The following is a 15,383-nucleotide window of genomic DNA, read 5'->3' on the forward strand; positions in this document are numbered from 1 at the left end:
TCACCGCCAGGAAGAGGCTGGCGGTAACGGGTGTAATGGGGCCCCTGGCCATGGGCAGTGCAGGGGCCCCCTAACAGGGCCCCGGCCTGCTTTTCACTGTCTGCATGGCAGACAGTGAAAAGCGCGACGGGTGCAACTGCACCCGTCGCACCGCTGCAACACCGCCGGCTCCATTCGGAGCCGGCTCCTGTGTTGCGGCCTCATTCCTGCTGGTCCGGGGGCGCTAACTTGGTTAGCGCCCGCCGGCCCAGCGGGAATGTCAGAATGGGGGCCGCGGAATCACACCCATAATGTTCAAGACCCAAGCCCAGACAGCAGATGTTTGTGTGGGTACCACAACATGATGTTGTGGTTGTTAGGTATTTCTGTGTGGTAAATGTCATTTTACACATATCGACATGTGTCATATATGCCTAGTCACATACATTACATATCAGGACAGTCCATCTGTCCCCTGGATTCCACATACATTGTAGATTGGCTGAACCAGCCACTGTATGGCATTTCCTGAGTCGTTAATGCATCCATAACACATCCTATGTTAGCAATGGAGCCAGATGTGGGTATATATACCAGAGGCTGCTGCTGCTGGTGGCCCACGACTTTCGTATCTCAAGTGGCATAACCCCCCAACAATATCAATGAGGCCACACTAAGGCCCTCATTACGACCCTGGTGGTTGGTGTTAAAGTGGTCGTAACGGGGCCGGCGGTAACTACCACCAAATTATGACAATGCCAGAAAGATCTCCGATAGACAGCCAATGTACCACACTGACCGCCAGGGAGGAAACAACAGCCACCACGGCGGTAGCCGCCTACAGCCAGGCGGAAGGCAATGTTCCGCCCACCATATTAAGACCCTTGAAACCGCCACCTTTTCTGGGACGGTACCACCGACATCAAAAGCCTGGTGGAAACTGAGCTCAGAAGGGAAAGGACTAACCATTGGAGACACAGGGAAGAACCACGCTGCTATGGAACCTGAACAGCTTGTTTTCCACATGATCTTCTACGTTCTGCTTCACCACGAACACTAACCCCGGCAAAGACGACAACGGTAAGTAAAGCCGCCTAGCACACAATGGAGGGGGGGAGGAAAATGACAATGACACACACACATGCACAACACATACCCTACACACACACACACACACACACCATACATACAACCAGCTGCATTACAAAAACGATTTTACCCTGTAACTCGGATGAATAATGCAAGGACAAAACGATTTTGCAAAATTGAATGTAATGAGATCAACGCAGCATGCAAAATAAGTTTCGCAAGATAATAGATATATACATATGTAGAGAAAAAGGGACACAGCCCAGTCCACAATTTGCGTAGGCCACTAGGCCACAGGCCAAAGTCCAAGGCCACACATGTCACCTGCCTCAACACGGAGACAACACTGCAGGGGCATTAGTTGGTAAATAGCAGGCACCTCAGGGGAACAGGGGACGGGGGGCACCTCACCCGGGAGATGTAACAAGACCACAGGTTCTGGAGTGGGCCACATGCCATGTGCTTGGTCGTGTGGAGTGCAAGGTCACAGTCTGACATGTGGGTGTCTCACCCACTGATTCTGGAGAGGGCAACAATGCCTTTGCTTGGTCCTGTGGAGTGCAAGGTCACATTCTCACATGTGGGTGTCTCACCTACTAGTTCTGGAGAGGGCAACATGCCCTGTGCTTGGTCTTGTGGAGTGCAAGGTCACAGTCTCACATGTGGGTGTCTCACCCACTGGTTCTAGACGGGGCAACCTGCCCTGTGCTTGGTCCTGGGGAGTGATAGGCATGTGGGTGTCTTACCCACTGGTTCTGGAGGGGGCAACGTGCTCTGTGCTTGGTCCTGGGGAGTGCAAGGTCATAGTCTCTCAGATGAGTTTCATACCCACTGGTTCTGGAGTGGACAGGCCGCACAGCAGCCCATGGAGGCAGGATTACAAACTGTCCCCCGGCGGTGCAGCTGGACTGTGGTGGTGCTGCTGGTGGGGGGAGGCTCCTGCCCATCCCCCGCAACCTCGGACAGCTGCACAGTGGTGGTAGTGCTGGTGGGGGGAGGCTCCTGCCCATCCCCTGCAATCTCAGATGGCTGCACAGTGGTGGTGCTGCTGGTGGGGGGAGGCTCCTGCCCATCCCCTGCAACCTCAGATGGCTGCACAACCATGGTTAGTGATGGGGGCCAAGTCACAGTTCCAGGCCCAGGCCCCTTGGTCTTCCTGCCTGTTGGGGCAGGAACCTTTCCCTTCTTGCCTGCTGTGGCAGGCTCTTCGGTCTTCCTGCCTGTTGGGGCAGGCTCCTTTCCCTTCTTGCCTGCTGAAGCAGGCTTCTTGGTCTTCCTGCCTGTTGGGGCAGGCTCCTTTCTCTTCTTGCCTGCTGGGGCAGACTCCTTGGTCTTCCTGCCTGCTGGGACAGGCTCCTTTCCCTTCTTGCCTGCTGGGGCAGGCTCCTTTACCCTTAGGCTGGCTGGTGCAGGCTCTTCCCCTTCAGGACATGAGGCCTGGATTCCTTTCCACCACGAGTGGGTGTGGTGATGACTGGGCCCGTGGACTGTGTGGCTGAGGTGCCTGGCTGGGTTCTTCCTACCCTGGTCATACGTGCAGGATGGGGGGAGGGGGAGGGAAGAGGTCAATGGTGAATAGTAACAGTTTTTTAGGGACATTGGGGTGGGAAGAGGGAGAAGGAATGGTAATGGAGGATGAGGGAGTGGTCGTTAGAGGTGTCTGTCTGCTGCTTCTGGGTGCAGGTGCACGGGCTGTATACTGTTGTGAGGTGGATGGCTGTTGGGCGTCTGAGTGCTTGCGTTTGTGTACTTTGGGGGGACAGACACAGTGGGAGAGGACACAGGGAATGTGTGCATGGCTGTTGTAGAGGTGTCTGCCAGTGAGGTGTGTGTTCTGCTTGGTGTGGTGATGCAGGTAGTGGATGATGATGTAGTGCATGCAGGTGTGAGTGTGGATGTAACTGGGTGAGGGGTGGAGGAGGAAGAGGGGGAGACAGTGGAAATAGTGGATGTTGCTTTGTCTGCAACTGGATGGTGTTTGTGTGAGTGCCTGTGGGCTGAAGTGTGGTGCTTGTGTTTGCCTGTGACAATCTTGGGTGTTGCTGTGTGTGCATGCTCGTATGTATGTGTGCTTGGGATGGGTTGGGGTTGAGGGGAATGGGACTGGGCAGTGGAAGTTGGAGGGGGCGTGGTAGGATCAGGGACAATGGCTGCATCAGAGACGAGGCCAGAGCCTGAATTTATCTCTGCTGGGCCACTAAGCCAGGTGAATGCCCTCCAGGAATGCATTAGATTGTTGCATCTAGGCTGCAGCCCCTGGATGGCATTCACAGTGGTTGACTGCCCTTCAGAGATGGATCTCAGGAGGTCAATAGCCTCCTCACTCAGGGCAGCAGGGCTTACTGGGGAAGGACCTGAGGTGCCTGGGGTGAAGGAGATGCCCACCCTCCTGGGTGACCGGGCACGGGCAACTCTCTGAGGGTCTGCTGGGAGGGCGATGCTGGTACGGGGGTGGCAGCTTTACCTGTAGCTGGGGTGTTCACAGAAGTATCCGCCACAACCAGGGAGCTTCCATCGTTGGAGGGATCTGTGTCAGAACTGTCCCCTCCAGTCTCAGCCATGGTGCTCCCCTCCGTCCCACTGGTGCTCTCACCATCAGTGGACTCTGCCTCCTGGCTCCTGTGGTATGTAGCTCCATCATTCACCGGAGCCTCTGCTCCTCCGCCAGATGATGCTAATTCACAAAAGGACAGGATGACAAAACAAAAATTTGGGGAAGAGACAAAGGATACACTTGGTCAGTGGCTGCACCAATACCACTGTTGACGTACACAGCACCCTCACACACAGGGAACAGCCCTACACCATATGCCATTGCACTAACATAGAAATTGTTAGCAGCCAAGGCATGGGGAGGGGCACACAGTGCCAAATGCAGCACTCTTGTGACCCACGCAGCACTGACCAGTAGGGGATGCCTACGAGCTAGGTTGCAAGATATTCCCTTCTAAACCCTATCCACCAGGGGACCTATGCTGTAATGTCAGGCCTGGCCTAGGGGTACTCACTGACACACATCCCCCACTCGGGTACCACCCTACCATGCGTAAGTTGTAATGATGGGTACTGTTGTCACCCCCTTGTGGCTGCTGTGATGCCCCCATTGCCCATGCAGCTCAGGATAGGCCACCTCCAGTATGCGGGCCATCGGGGGGTCAGGGTTCGACGGGCACCACTTCCTCATTTGGAGGCCATCCTCAGCTGGGCCTCTGCCGTCTTCCATGCCCAGCGTCTCAGCTCCTCCCATCGTTTCCGACAGTGGGTGCTCTGCCTGCCATAGACCCCCTGGGTCTGCACCCCCTTGGTGATGGAATGCCATATACCCTTCTTTTGACCCCAGAAGTTTACAGAGTGCAAAGCTCTGTGGTAGCACCATTGTTCAGTTTGTGACCGGCTCCTCACTCTTTTGTCCCTTAGATTGCTACCGCTGCAGATGAATAGGAGATGGAGACATACCCCCATGTACAGACCCCTGATAGACTTGGCAACACTGGGGGACAGGCACATTATCCTCACCTATAGACTGGACAGGGCCACTATCACAGATCTGTGTGCCCAATTGTAGCCTGACCCGATATCTGGTGTCCTTCACCCCACTGGGATCCCCCCTCTTGTGCAAGTGCTATCAGTGCTCCATTTCCTGGCAACTGGTTCTTTCCAAGTGACAGTGGGCTTGGCAGCAGGAATGAAACAGCCAATGTTTTCAATGGTGCTGACAAGAGTGTTGTCTTCCCTGATAAAACACATGTGCAGCAACATGGTTTTCCCCCAGGTTGAAGATTTGGCCACAGTGAAGGCAGAGTTCTATGTAATGGGACATATCCCCAACATTATTGGGGCGATTTATGGAACACATATTGCATTCCCCCCGCCAGAATGAACAGGTGTTCAGGAATCGGAAGAGTTTTCACTCAATGAAAGTACAGATGGTGTGCCTTGTGGAACAGTATATCTCCCACGTCAGTGTTAAGTATCCTGGGTCGGTGCATGATGCCTTTGTCCTGAGGAATAGCAGCATCCCAAAAGTGATGGCCCAACTACAGAGGCACAGGGTGTGGCTAATAGGTGGCTGCTGACCCCTGCCAGGACAAGGGCAGAAGAACGTTATAATGAGGCACATGGGTGAATCAGAAGGATAATTGAAAGGACCTTTGGCCTCCTGAAGGCCAGGTTCCGGTGCCTCCATCTAACAGGTGGATTCCTGTGCTGCTCACCAAAGAAGTTCTGCCAGATAGTGGTGGCATGCTGCATGTTGCCCCATGTCCCATTCCTGCAGGAGGAGGAGGCTGGAGATGCCCGTGTGTCAGCTGTGGACCCTGTGGACAGTGAGGATGAGGATTCAGAGGATGAGGACACAGTCTATCTGTCTTCAGGAAATACTTCCAATGACACACAGGTAGGACAGTGTTACTTCACATTTCAATTAGATTTGTTTGCATTTGTGTGGCAATGGCATGCTGATATTTCCAACTTCTATGCCCACTTACTGTTCCCTCTGGCAGTTCATTTTGCAAATGTTGGTGAGCTCACATATACTCCTGGTGTGATCACTGCAGCCAGCTACAGGTCATTAATCTATGCACTTTTTCTGTACAGTTGATTTGCAATGTTTGTAACTGTTTCAATGAATACATATTTGATGTAAATGACATACTCCAATTGTCCATTTTCCAAGGGTGTTCATTGAAGTGCTAAAATATTGAAGGGAAGTGCAATGGGATGGGGTGATGAAGGAGGAAAGTCCAGGGTATTGTTCCATTCTGTTTGTAGCAGAGGTGCATTGCCCAAGGGGACATAGGAAGGGGAGCAATGGCAGTTCAAGGTGGACACGGTGACATGGTGGGACACAAGGGTGACAATCAGGAGAGTCTCATTTCCAGGTGGGGGTCTTGGCAAGTGTCTTTGGCTTCTGTCTGGATCACGAGGAACGTTTGCAGGGTGATTCTCCTTCTGCAGGGGGAGGGGTGCTGGTGGCCTGTGAGTCCTGTGGCGGGGCCTCCAGGCCACTAGCGGCAGCGAAGTGGAAGGCTGTTCAAATGTCTGGCTAGTGGCAGGGGCCCGCTGGTATGAGACTGCCTCCCTCATAATTTTGGCCATGTCTGCCAGCACACCTGCTATGGAGATCAGGGTGTTGTCGATGGCCTGCAAGTCCTCCCTGATCCATTGATACTGTCCCTCCTGCAGCCACCTGTTCTCCTGCGCATTATCCAAGATCTGGCCCATGGTGTCCTGGGAATGTTGATAGGCTCCAAGGATCTCTGAAAGTGCCTCCTGGAGAGACGGTTCCCTGGGCCTGTCCTCCCCCTGATGCACAGCAGCCCTCCCAGTTTCCCCGTTGGCCTCTGCCTTTGTACCCTGAACTGTGTGCCCACTGCCACTGACGCCACGTCCCTGATTGTCTTGGGTATGAGGTGTGCCCTGGGGTCCCTGTAGAGGTGGACACACTGCTGATTGATGTGTCCTGAGGACAGAGGTATGGGTACGCTGGGTGGGTGCTGTGGTAGTGTTTCCTGATGGGGAGGCTCAGTGGTGGTATGTGACTGGGCCTGGGTAACTGGTTGTCCAGAGGTCCCTCATGGGCCAGGTAGGTCATCCAGATCCTGAACACCAGAGTTGCTGTCATCACTGTGGGCCTCTTTAGTTGGGGGACTGAATAGTGCTGGCACCTCCTCTCCGCTGACATTTGCTGGAGTACCTGTGGGGATGTAAATGATGTGTTATGGTTTCTCTGTCTTTCATATTATACATCAGTGGCTTGCCCTCTTTGGTTGGATTTACCCCAGCAGCTTTCACTTGTGTACGTTGGTGTATGGTGAGATAGTTAGTTCTCTATTGTGTGCATGCTTTAGTGATGATTGTCCATGCAGAGCTGTGAGTGGTGTCCTTGCCTTGGTAGAGCATGCAGGGCTTGGCATAGATGTGATGGTGAGGTGTGTGGGATGGAGTGGAGTGATGGGAGTGACGGTGGGGGTATATGATAGCATGCAGGTAGGGGGGTAGTAGTAGTAGTCGAGAGTTGAGTCACCAGAGTCCAGTCCTCATCCTACTCCGGCCAGGCCCTCAGGATGCAGGATTGCCAAGACTTTGCTCCTCCCATGCTGTTAGTTATGGGGGAGGAGGTGGCAGTCTACCGCCAGTCCTCTGTACAGTGAGCTGGTCTCTTGCTGCAATGGAACGTACCTTCCCCCGTAGTTCGTTCCACCTCTTCCTGATGTCATCCCTAGTTCTTGGGTGCTGTCCCACGGCGTTGACCCTATCCATGATTCTCCACCATAGCTCCATCTTCTGAGCTATCGATATCTGCTGCACCTGTGTTCCAAATAACTGTGGCTCTGCCCTGATAATTTCCTCCACCATGACGCTTAGCTCCTCCTCTGTGAAACGGGTGTGTCTTTGTGGTGCCATGGGTGTTGTGCGAGGTGTGTTGGTGAGGGTGTGTTGGGTAATGTTTTTGGGTGTGTGATGTGGGGTGCGTGAGTGGTGTATAGGTGTGAGTAGTGTGTGGCTCTATTTGTGTCTGTGGTCTTGGTGTCTCTCTGCTGGCAGTGGTTTGAAATTGTAAAGGGTTGTGGGTAATGTGGGTGTGTGTTTCATAGGGGTGTGGGTGTGTGGGTGTGGTGTGTGTATGGGTGTCAGGTGTGTGTTATTTAAATTGTCCAATGTAGTGTTGTTTTGTTTGTGGGTGTCCATTGTGAGCACAGTGGTGTGTACTGCCAATGGTTTGTCCCCGTGGTGATTCATGGGTCATAATGTGGTGGGCATAGTTCTATTGGGGTAACGGTGTGGGTTTTGATACCGCCAGTTTATCACTGACCTTTGGTCTGCTGGATATGTGGGCGTGGCTGAATTCTGTCAGATTGGTGTATGTGTGTCAATATATGGTGAACGGATATCCGCCATTGCGGCGGTAAGTTGGCGACCATCAGCGTGGCGGTAAGCGGGATTTACCGCCAATGTCATAATGAGGGCCTATCATGGCCTCATAGATATGAAGTAAGTCAAGGGACTCAGATTGGCCAGCCTGGGATACACTGCCCCATGGGAGCATTCCAGGGATCTTGCAGTGGGATTCGAAGGCAACACCTATTAATATTTAGCCTGACTCGAATGGATGTAATTAATGGTGTAAACCTGGTGCTGTTACAAAAGCTTATACTTATCCTGAACAGACATAGGGGTCATTACAACCCTGGCGGACGGTGTTAAAGATGCGGTAATACCGCAAACAGGCCGGTGGAGAAAAAAAGGGAATTATGACCGTGGCGGAAACCGCCAACATAGACAGCCACTTTAACACTCTGACCGCCACGGCGGTACAGACAAGCAGCGCAGTGGTCAATGCCAACAGACAGGCGGGAGACAATGTACCGCCCACACTATTACTACAGGCCAATCCGCCACCTTTTCCGGAGCGGATTCACCGTGGATAAAAACACGGCGGAAACAGCTTTTGTAATGGGAAAACGCTCACCTTAACACACACCACGAGGAAGGAGGGCACCATGGAGCCTGAACTCCAAATACTCCCTGCGCTTGTCTACCTGCTCTTCTACGAACATCAGCAATGGCGGCGCCGAAGACAACGGTGAGTACTGCACCTACGACATAGGGGAGGGGGGAGGCAAAAGTCAAGGGGACACAAACGCAACACCCCCATCCCCACCCTGAACCTCACCCACTCCACACACACATTAATGCATATCCAAACATCACAGTAACAACCCACAACCCCCCCGGAAGAATGCAAAGACAAACGGGAATCAGTATAACTATTGTAATGAATAAAAATACAGTAAGCTCATATATACAGAAATATATACACATTCCAAATATATACATCACGATTACTAGTGCAGGTATGCACAATTCAATGTCCGTTGACCACTGGGCCCAAAATGCATGGGCGAGGCCCACACTAGATGCCTGTCCACAAACGGAGAGAACACTGCAGGAGCATCAGATAGTAATACAACAGGCACCTCAGGGGGAAGGGAAGGGGAGGCACCTCAGCCGGATGAGTGCAAAGCCAGATCCACGACGGGGCTCCATGCCCATTGATGTATCCTGGGGAGTGCAAAGCCACAGTCTCTCAAGTCTCTACAGTGGGTGGTTTGCCCACTGTACCATCCTGGGGAGTGCAAAGCCACAGTCTCTCAAGTCTCTACAGTGGGTGGTTTGCCCACTGTTACATCCTGGGGAGTGCAAAGCCACAGTCTCTCAAGTGGATGCAGTTCTTCACTGGTTCTGGAGGGGGACTGGTGCCCAGAGTGCTTCATCCTGTGAAGGATTCAGGTAGTGGATGCAATTCTCCACTGGTTCTGGAGGGGGACTGGTGCCCAGAATGCTTCATCCTGTGAAAGATTCAGGAAGTGGATGCGGAGGGGGACTGGTGCCCAGAGTGCTTCATCCTGTGAAGGATTCAGGTAGTGGATGCAGTTCTCCACTGGTTCTGGAGGGGTACTGGTGCCCAGAGTGCTTCATCCTGTGAAGGATTCAGGTAGTGGATGCAGTTCTCCACTGGTTCTGGAGGGGGACTGGTGCCCAGAGTGCATCACGCTCCTCCTGACGGTCCCAGTTCCGTCACTGTCCCAGCCGCACATGGGCTAACGATGCTTGCCATGGCGGTCTTTGCCCTGTTCAGCGGTGCTTGACTTAGCCATTTCTGACCTGTTCAGCGGTCTTTGCCCTGTTCAGCGGTGCTTGCCATGGCGGTCTTTGCCCTGTTCAGCGGTGCTTGCCATGGCGGTCTTTGCCCTGTTCAGCGGTGCTTGACTTTGCTGTCTGTGACCTGTGCAGCAGTGCTTGCCCTGTTCAGCGGTGCTTGACTTAGCCGTTTCTGACCTGTTCAGCGGTCTTTGCCCTGTTCAGCGGTGCTTGCCATGGCGGTCTTTGCCCTGTTCAGCGGTGCTTGTCATGGCGGTCTTTGCCCTGTTCAGCGGTGCTTGACTTAGCCGTTTCTGACCTGTTCAGCGGTCTTTGCCCTGTTCAGTGGTGCTTGCCATGGCGGTCTTTGCCCTGTTCAGCTGTGCTTGCCATGGCGGTCTTTGCCCTGTTCAGCGGTGCTTGACTTTGCTGTCTGTGACCTGTGCAGCGGTGCTTGCCCTGTTCAGCGGTGCCTGCCATGGCGGTCTTTGCGCTGTTCAGCGGTGCTTGACTTAGCTGTTTCTGACCTTTTCAGCGGTCTTTGCCCTGTTCAGCGGTGCTTGCCATGGAAGTCTTTGCCCTGTTCAGCGGTGCTTGACTTAGCCGTTTCTGACCTGTTCAGCGGTCTTTGCCCTGTTCAGCGGTGCTTGCCATGGCGGTCTTTGCCCTGTTCAGCTGTGCTTGACTTAGCCGTTTCTGACCTGTTCAGCGGTCTTTGCCCTGTTCGGCGGTGCTTCCCATGGCGGTCTTTGCCCTGTTCAGCGGTGCTTGACTTTGCTGTCTGTGACCTGTTCAGCGGTGCCTGCCATGGCGGTCTTTGCCCTGTTCAGCGGTGCTTGGCTTAGCCATTTCTGACGTGTTCAGCGGTCTTTGCCCTGTTCAGCAGTGCTTGCCATGGCGGTCGTTCAGCGGTGCTTGCCATGGCGGTCTTTGCCCTGTTCAGCGGTGCTTGACTTAGCCGTTACTGACCTGTTCAGCGGTCTTTGCCCTGTTCAGCGGTGCTTGCCATGGCGGTCTTTGCCCTGTTCAGCGGTGCTTGACTTTGCTGTCTGTGACCTGTGCAGCGGTGTGTGGCATGACAGTCCCTCAGTGTCTGACGGGGCTGTGGGTGCCGGTGCCCTCCAGGGCACTGACTCTGGCGGTGGTCTCCGGACCAGTGACGACGGTGCTGCCCTCCAGGGCACTGACTCTGGCGGTGGTCTCCGGACCAGTGACGACGGTGCTGCCCTCCAGGGCACTGACTCTGGCGGTGGTCTCCGGACCAGTGACGACAGTGCTGCCCTCCAGGGCACTGACTCTGGCGGTGGTCTCTGGACCAGTGACAATGGGGCTGGTGGTGGCGTCCTGGCCAGCGGGGAGGATGGCGGCCTTCTCCGCCGTGCTGTTCCTCCCAGACTTTGGAGGCTTCTTCTGCCCCTTCACCACCTTGGATGGGGTCACAGCTGACTCGACACTCCCCCCGGGACCCTTGTGGGCTGCTTTGCTGGCAGGAGTCTTCACCCTCTCCCGTCGGGCACTGTCCAACTTCTGGTGCTTTACTGGGGGTGGACTGGGAGTGCTTTGGCTCCGTGTCACACTGGCTGCCCTGGTGGCCGGTGCACTCCACATACCTCTAACACGCACCACTGGTACTGGACTTTTTTTGGCTGAGGTGCTAGTACGGGACCTATGAATTGGAGGTGTGGGGGTGGTGGGACAGAGGTCAAGGTTGCTCGGGAAAAGTTTCTGACGAACACTGGGATGGGTAGCTGGAGGGGGTCTGGGAGTGGAGGAAGAGGAGGTGGTTGTAGGAGATGTAACTTTAGATGATTTGGGTGCAGGTGCAGGTTCTTTAGGCTGTTGTGAGGTGGATGGATGTTGGGTGTGTGGGTGTCCGCGTTTGTGTACTTTGGGAGGGGGAGTCACAGACACACTGGGAGAGGACACAGGGGACGTGTAAATGGTAGTGGGGGTGGTGAGTGCAGGTGAGCGGGGTGTGGTGCTGGGTGTTCTGGTGCGAGTCCTAGTGGCTGTAGTGGTAGTGCATGTAGGTGAGAGTGTAGACGACACTGGGAGGGAGGAGGGAGACGACGAGGAGAGGGACACAGTGGAGGCAGTGGATGCTGCTGTGTCTGTATGTGGGTGATGCTTGTGTGAGTGCCTGTGGGATGTGTGGTGCCTATGTTTGCCTGAGCTGCCCTTGTGTGTTGAGGTGTGTGCAGGCTGGTCTGATGGTGTGCTTGGGATAGGCTGGGGTACAGGGGATTGGGTCTGGGTGGAGGAAGTTGGAGGGGGGAGGCTAGACACAGGGACAATGGCTGCCATCAGTGCTGAGGCCAGAGATTGCAGGGTTCGATGATGGGCAGCCTGACCAGAATGAATGCCCTCCAGGAATGCATTTGTTTGTTGCAACTCCCTTTCTACACCCTGGATGGCATTCACAATGGTAGACTGCCCAACAGTGAGTGACCTGAGGAGGTCAATGGCCTCCTCACTGAGGGCAGCAGGGGTGACAGGGGCAGGGGCTAAGGTGCCTGGGGCGAAGGTGATGCCCACCCTCCTGGGTGAGCGGGCACGGAGCGAATGCTGAGGGGCTGCTGGGAGGGCGGTGCTGGTAGGGGGGTTGGCGGCTGTACCTGTAGAAGTGGGGGTCACAGATGGTGCTGCCACCACAAGGGAGCTCCCATCGGAGGATGAATCCATGTCGCTGTTTGCTGATCCGGTCACCGACGTGAAGCTCCCCTCACCCTCCGTCCCACTGGTGTATTCAGTGTCCTTGGTGTGGCCCTCCATGGCCATGTGGGACGCAGACCCCTCGTGCTCCGGTGCCACTGTACCTCTGACTGATGATGCTGAAGCACAACAGAACAGGGAGAGCACAAAAAAGGGGTGGTGAAACAGAAGAAAGACAGGTTGAGTGCATGGCTTACTGCTACCGTTGGCAGACAATACAGACACAGCAGCCCACTGCACTACGCTGTGCTCTTGGCCTCTACAGATGCAATTCCTGGGATATGGCCTACATGGCTATGAGTGTCATCTACCCATATAGATGACAGAGGGGCATGTATACCTGTACTTGGCACTCTACAGAGGTGGGGTGGAGTGGCACATGACCTGGATTCCGGAGGGGCCTAGCCTACGGAACTCGCCCTGGCCTAGGGAAACCCACAGCCCTCCTCCCCCACCCAGACACCTCCACTACGCGCAAAGTCATGAGAATGTGAGTGTACTCACACCCTTGTGTCTGCTGTGATGCCCTCATGTGCCCATCCAACTCAGGGTTGGCCACCGCCAGGATCCGGAACATCAGGGGGGTCATGGTGCAACGGGCACCCCTCCCACGTTGGGAGGCCATCCCCAGCTGAGCCTCTGCCATCTTCTTGCTCCAGCGGCAAATGTTCTCCCATCTTTTACGGCAGTTGGTGCTCCGTCTCTGGTGGACCCCCAGGGTCCGGACGTCCTTGGTGATGGCACACCAAATATCCTTCTTCTGGTGGACGCTGACCTACATGACATGTACAGGGGAAGAAGAGAAGTAATTAGCAACAGCACCGTCGAAGTGAGTGGCCCACATCCCTGCCCTTGCCATGTGGCACATGCAATCACACTTCTACATGCTCGCAGGACTCTGCCCCCTTCCTACTGACATCCAGCCCTCTCCACCCAGGCATAGCCCATACAACGTGCTCCCTGTGTACCTGTTGGTCTGGAGGACCGTAGAGTAGCGTGTACTGGGGGAGGACCGCGTCCACGAGCTTCTCCAACTCCTGTGCAGTGAAGACAGGGGCCCTTTCCCCAGACGCACGAGCCATTGTCTCTTCCAGACCGAGGTCACAGCAGCACTTGCAGTGTAGGTCCTCTCCTGTCGAAGATCAGGTATCGAGTGATTGAACAGATAGAAAATGGCGGTCACGTCTGCGTCGGTGATGTCTGCGGCGGTGCGTATCATCACCACCGGCGCACTTCGTCATTGGCTCCTGGGACCCATAGGGTCCCATGATAACCAATGCAGCATTGCGCCGCGGTCTTTGAACGCCTACTGCGACAGTGTACAACGCCAGCGCAGTTACCTCACATCCCATTGTCCCACTTTAGAGGTCAGGCAGCCGCCATTTCAGGGGCCCACATGGCTTCATTTACAACTGCGTCACACATACCTAGGCCTACACTCAACACACATACAGGAAGGATATTGTATTTAGTGTTGTGTCCTGTGTAGCTGTTGGTACATACCTCAGGATTTGTTGACTCTATGGTCGCTGTTGTCCTTCCTAGGCACCGTCAGCTGGGACATGTGAGGAGATGGTGGAATCCTCCGGTGTACCAACCGCTGGTGGACCTGTTAACAATGGAGGAGCGACATTTAATCATCACCTACAGGTTTGACCGTGCCACAATCCAGGAACTGTGTACCCAGTTGGAGCCAGACCTGATGTCACCAATCCGCCATCCCACAGGAATCCCCCCTCAAGTGCAGGTGCTATCAGTGTTCCATTTCCTAGCAAGTGGGTCATTTCAGAAAGCAGTGGCCATGGCATCAGGGATGTCCCAGCCTATGTTTTCCAACGTGTTGTCCAGAGTGTTGTCTGCCCTGCTGAAACACGTGAGTAGCGACATCATTTTCCCTTAGGTGGAGGATTTGGCGACAGTTAAAGGTGACTTCTATGCCCTGGGACATATCCCTAACATCATAGGTGCCATTGATGGGACTCATGTGGCTCTGGCCCCCCCCCACAGGAGTGAACAGGTGTACAGGAACCGGAAGAGTTATCATTCGATGAATGTACAGATGGTATGTTTGGCAGACCAGTACATCTCCCAGGTAAATGCTATGTTCCCTGGCTCAGTGCATGATGCCTACATCCTGCGGAATAGCAGCATCCCGTATGTGATGGGTCAACTCCAGAGGCACCATGTGTGGCTATTAGGGGACTCTGGTTACCCCAACCTGTCATGGCTATTGACCCCAGTGAGGAATCCCAGGACCAGGGCAGATGAACGATACAATGAGGCCCATGGGCGGACTAAGAGGGTGATCGAATGCACCTTTGGCCTCCTGAAGGCCAGGTTCAGGTGCCTCCATATGATAGGTGGTTCCCTATTCTACTCACCAAGGAAGGTGTGCCAGATCATCATCGCCTGCTCAATGCTTCACTATCTTGCTTTGCGACGCCAGGTGCCTTTTCTGCAGGAGGATGGTCCAGATGACGGTGTTGTGGCAGCTGTGGAGACTGTGGACAGTGATGAGGAGGAAGCAGAGGAAGAAGACATTGACAACAGGGACTCTGTCATACAGCAATATTTCCAGTGACACACAGGTGAGAACAATTATTTAACTAATACATTCACTTTCACACTTCTACCTCTATCCTGTCTGTCAATTTGAAGTAGTATCTGCTAACTATGTGATACATTTCCATTACGGTTTCACAGGTGTGGTTACCAACGTGTGTCATCTGCTTGCATCATTCATGGACTTGTGATGTGTGACATAGGTATGTTGACATTACTATTGAGAACGGATTTTGTCACTGTCATAGCTAATACACATTTTCTAAGTCACAGACTGACTCCAGATTGTTTTGTGGTTCAAGGGTGTTTATTGAAGTGCTAATTATTGGAGGGGGTGGCAAAATGGTGATGGGTGATGGTGGAGGAATGTCCATGGCAGAGTCCAGTCTATAAGTCTC

This window comes from Pleurodeles waltl, chromosome 1_2 (genome assembly GCF_031143425.1).
Source record: "Pleurodeles waltl isolate 20211129_DDA chromosome 1_2, aPleWal1.hap1.20221129, whole genome shotgun sequence".
NCBI classification, from domain to species: Eukaryota; Metazoa; Chordata; class Amphibia; order Caudata; family Salamandridae; genus Pleurodeles; species Pleurodeles waltl.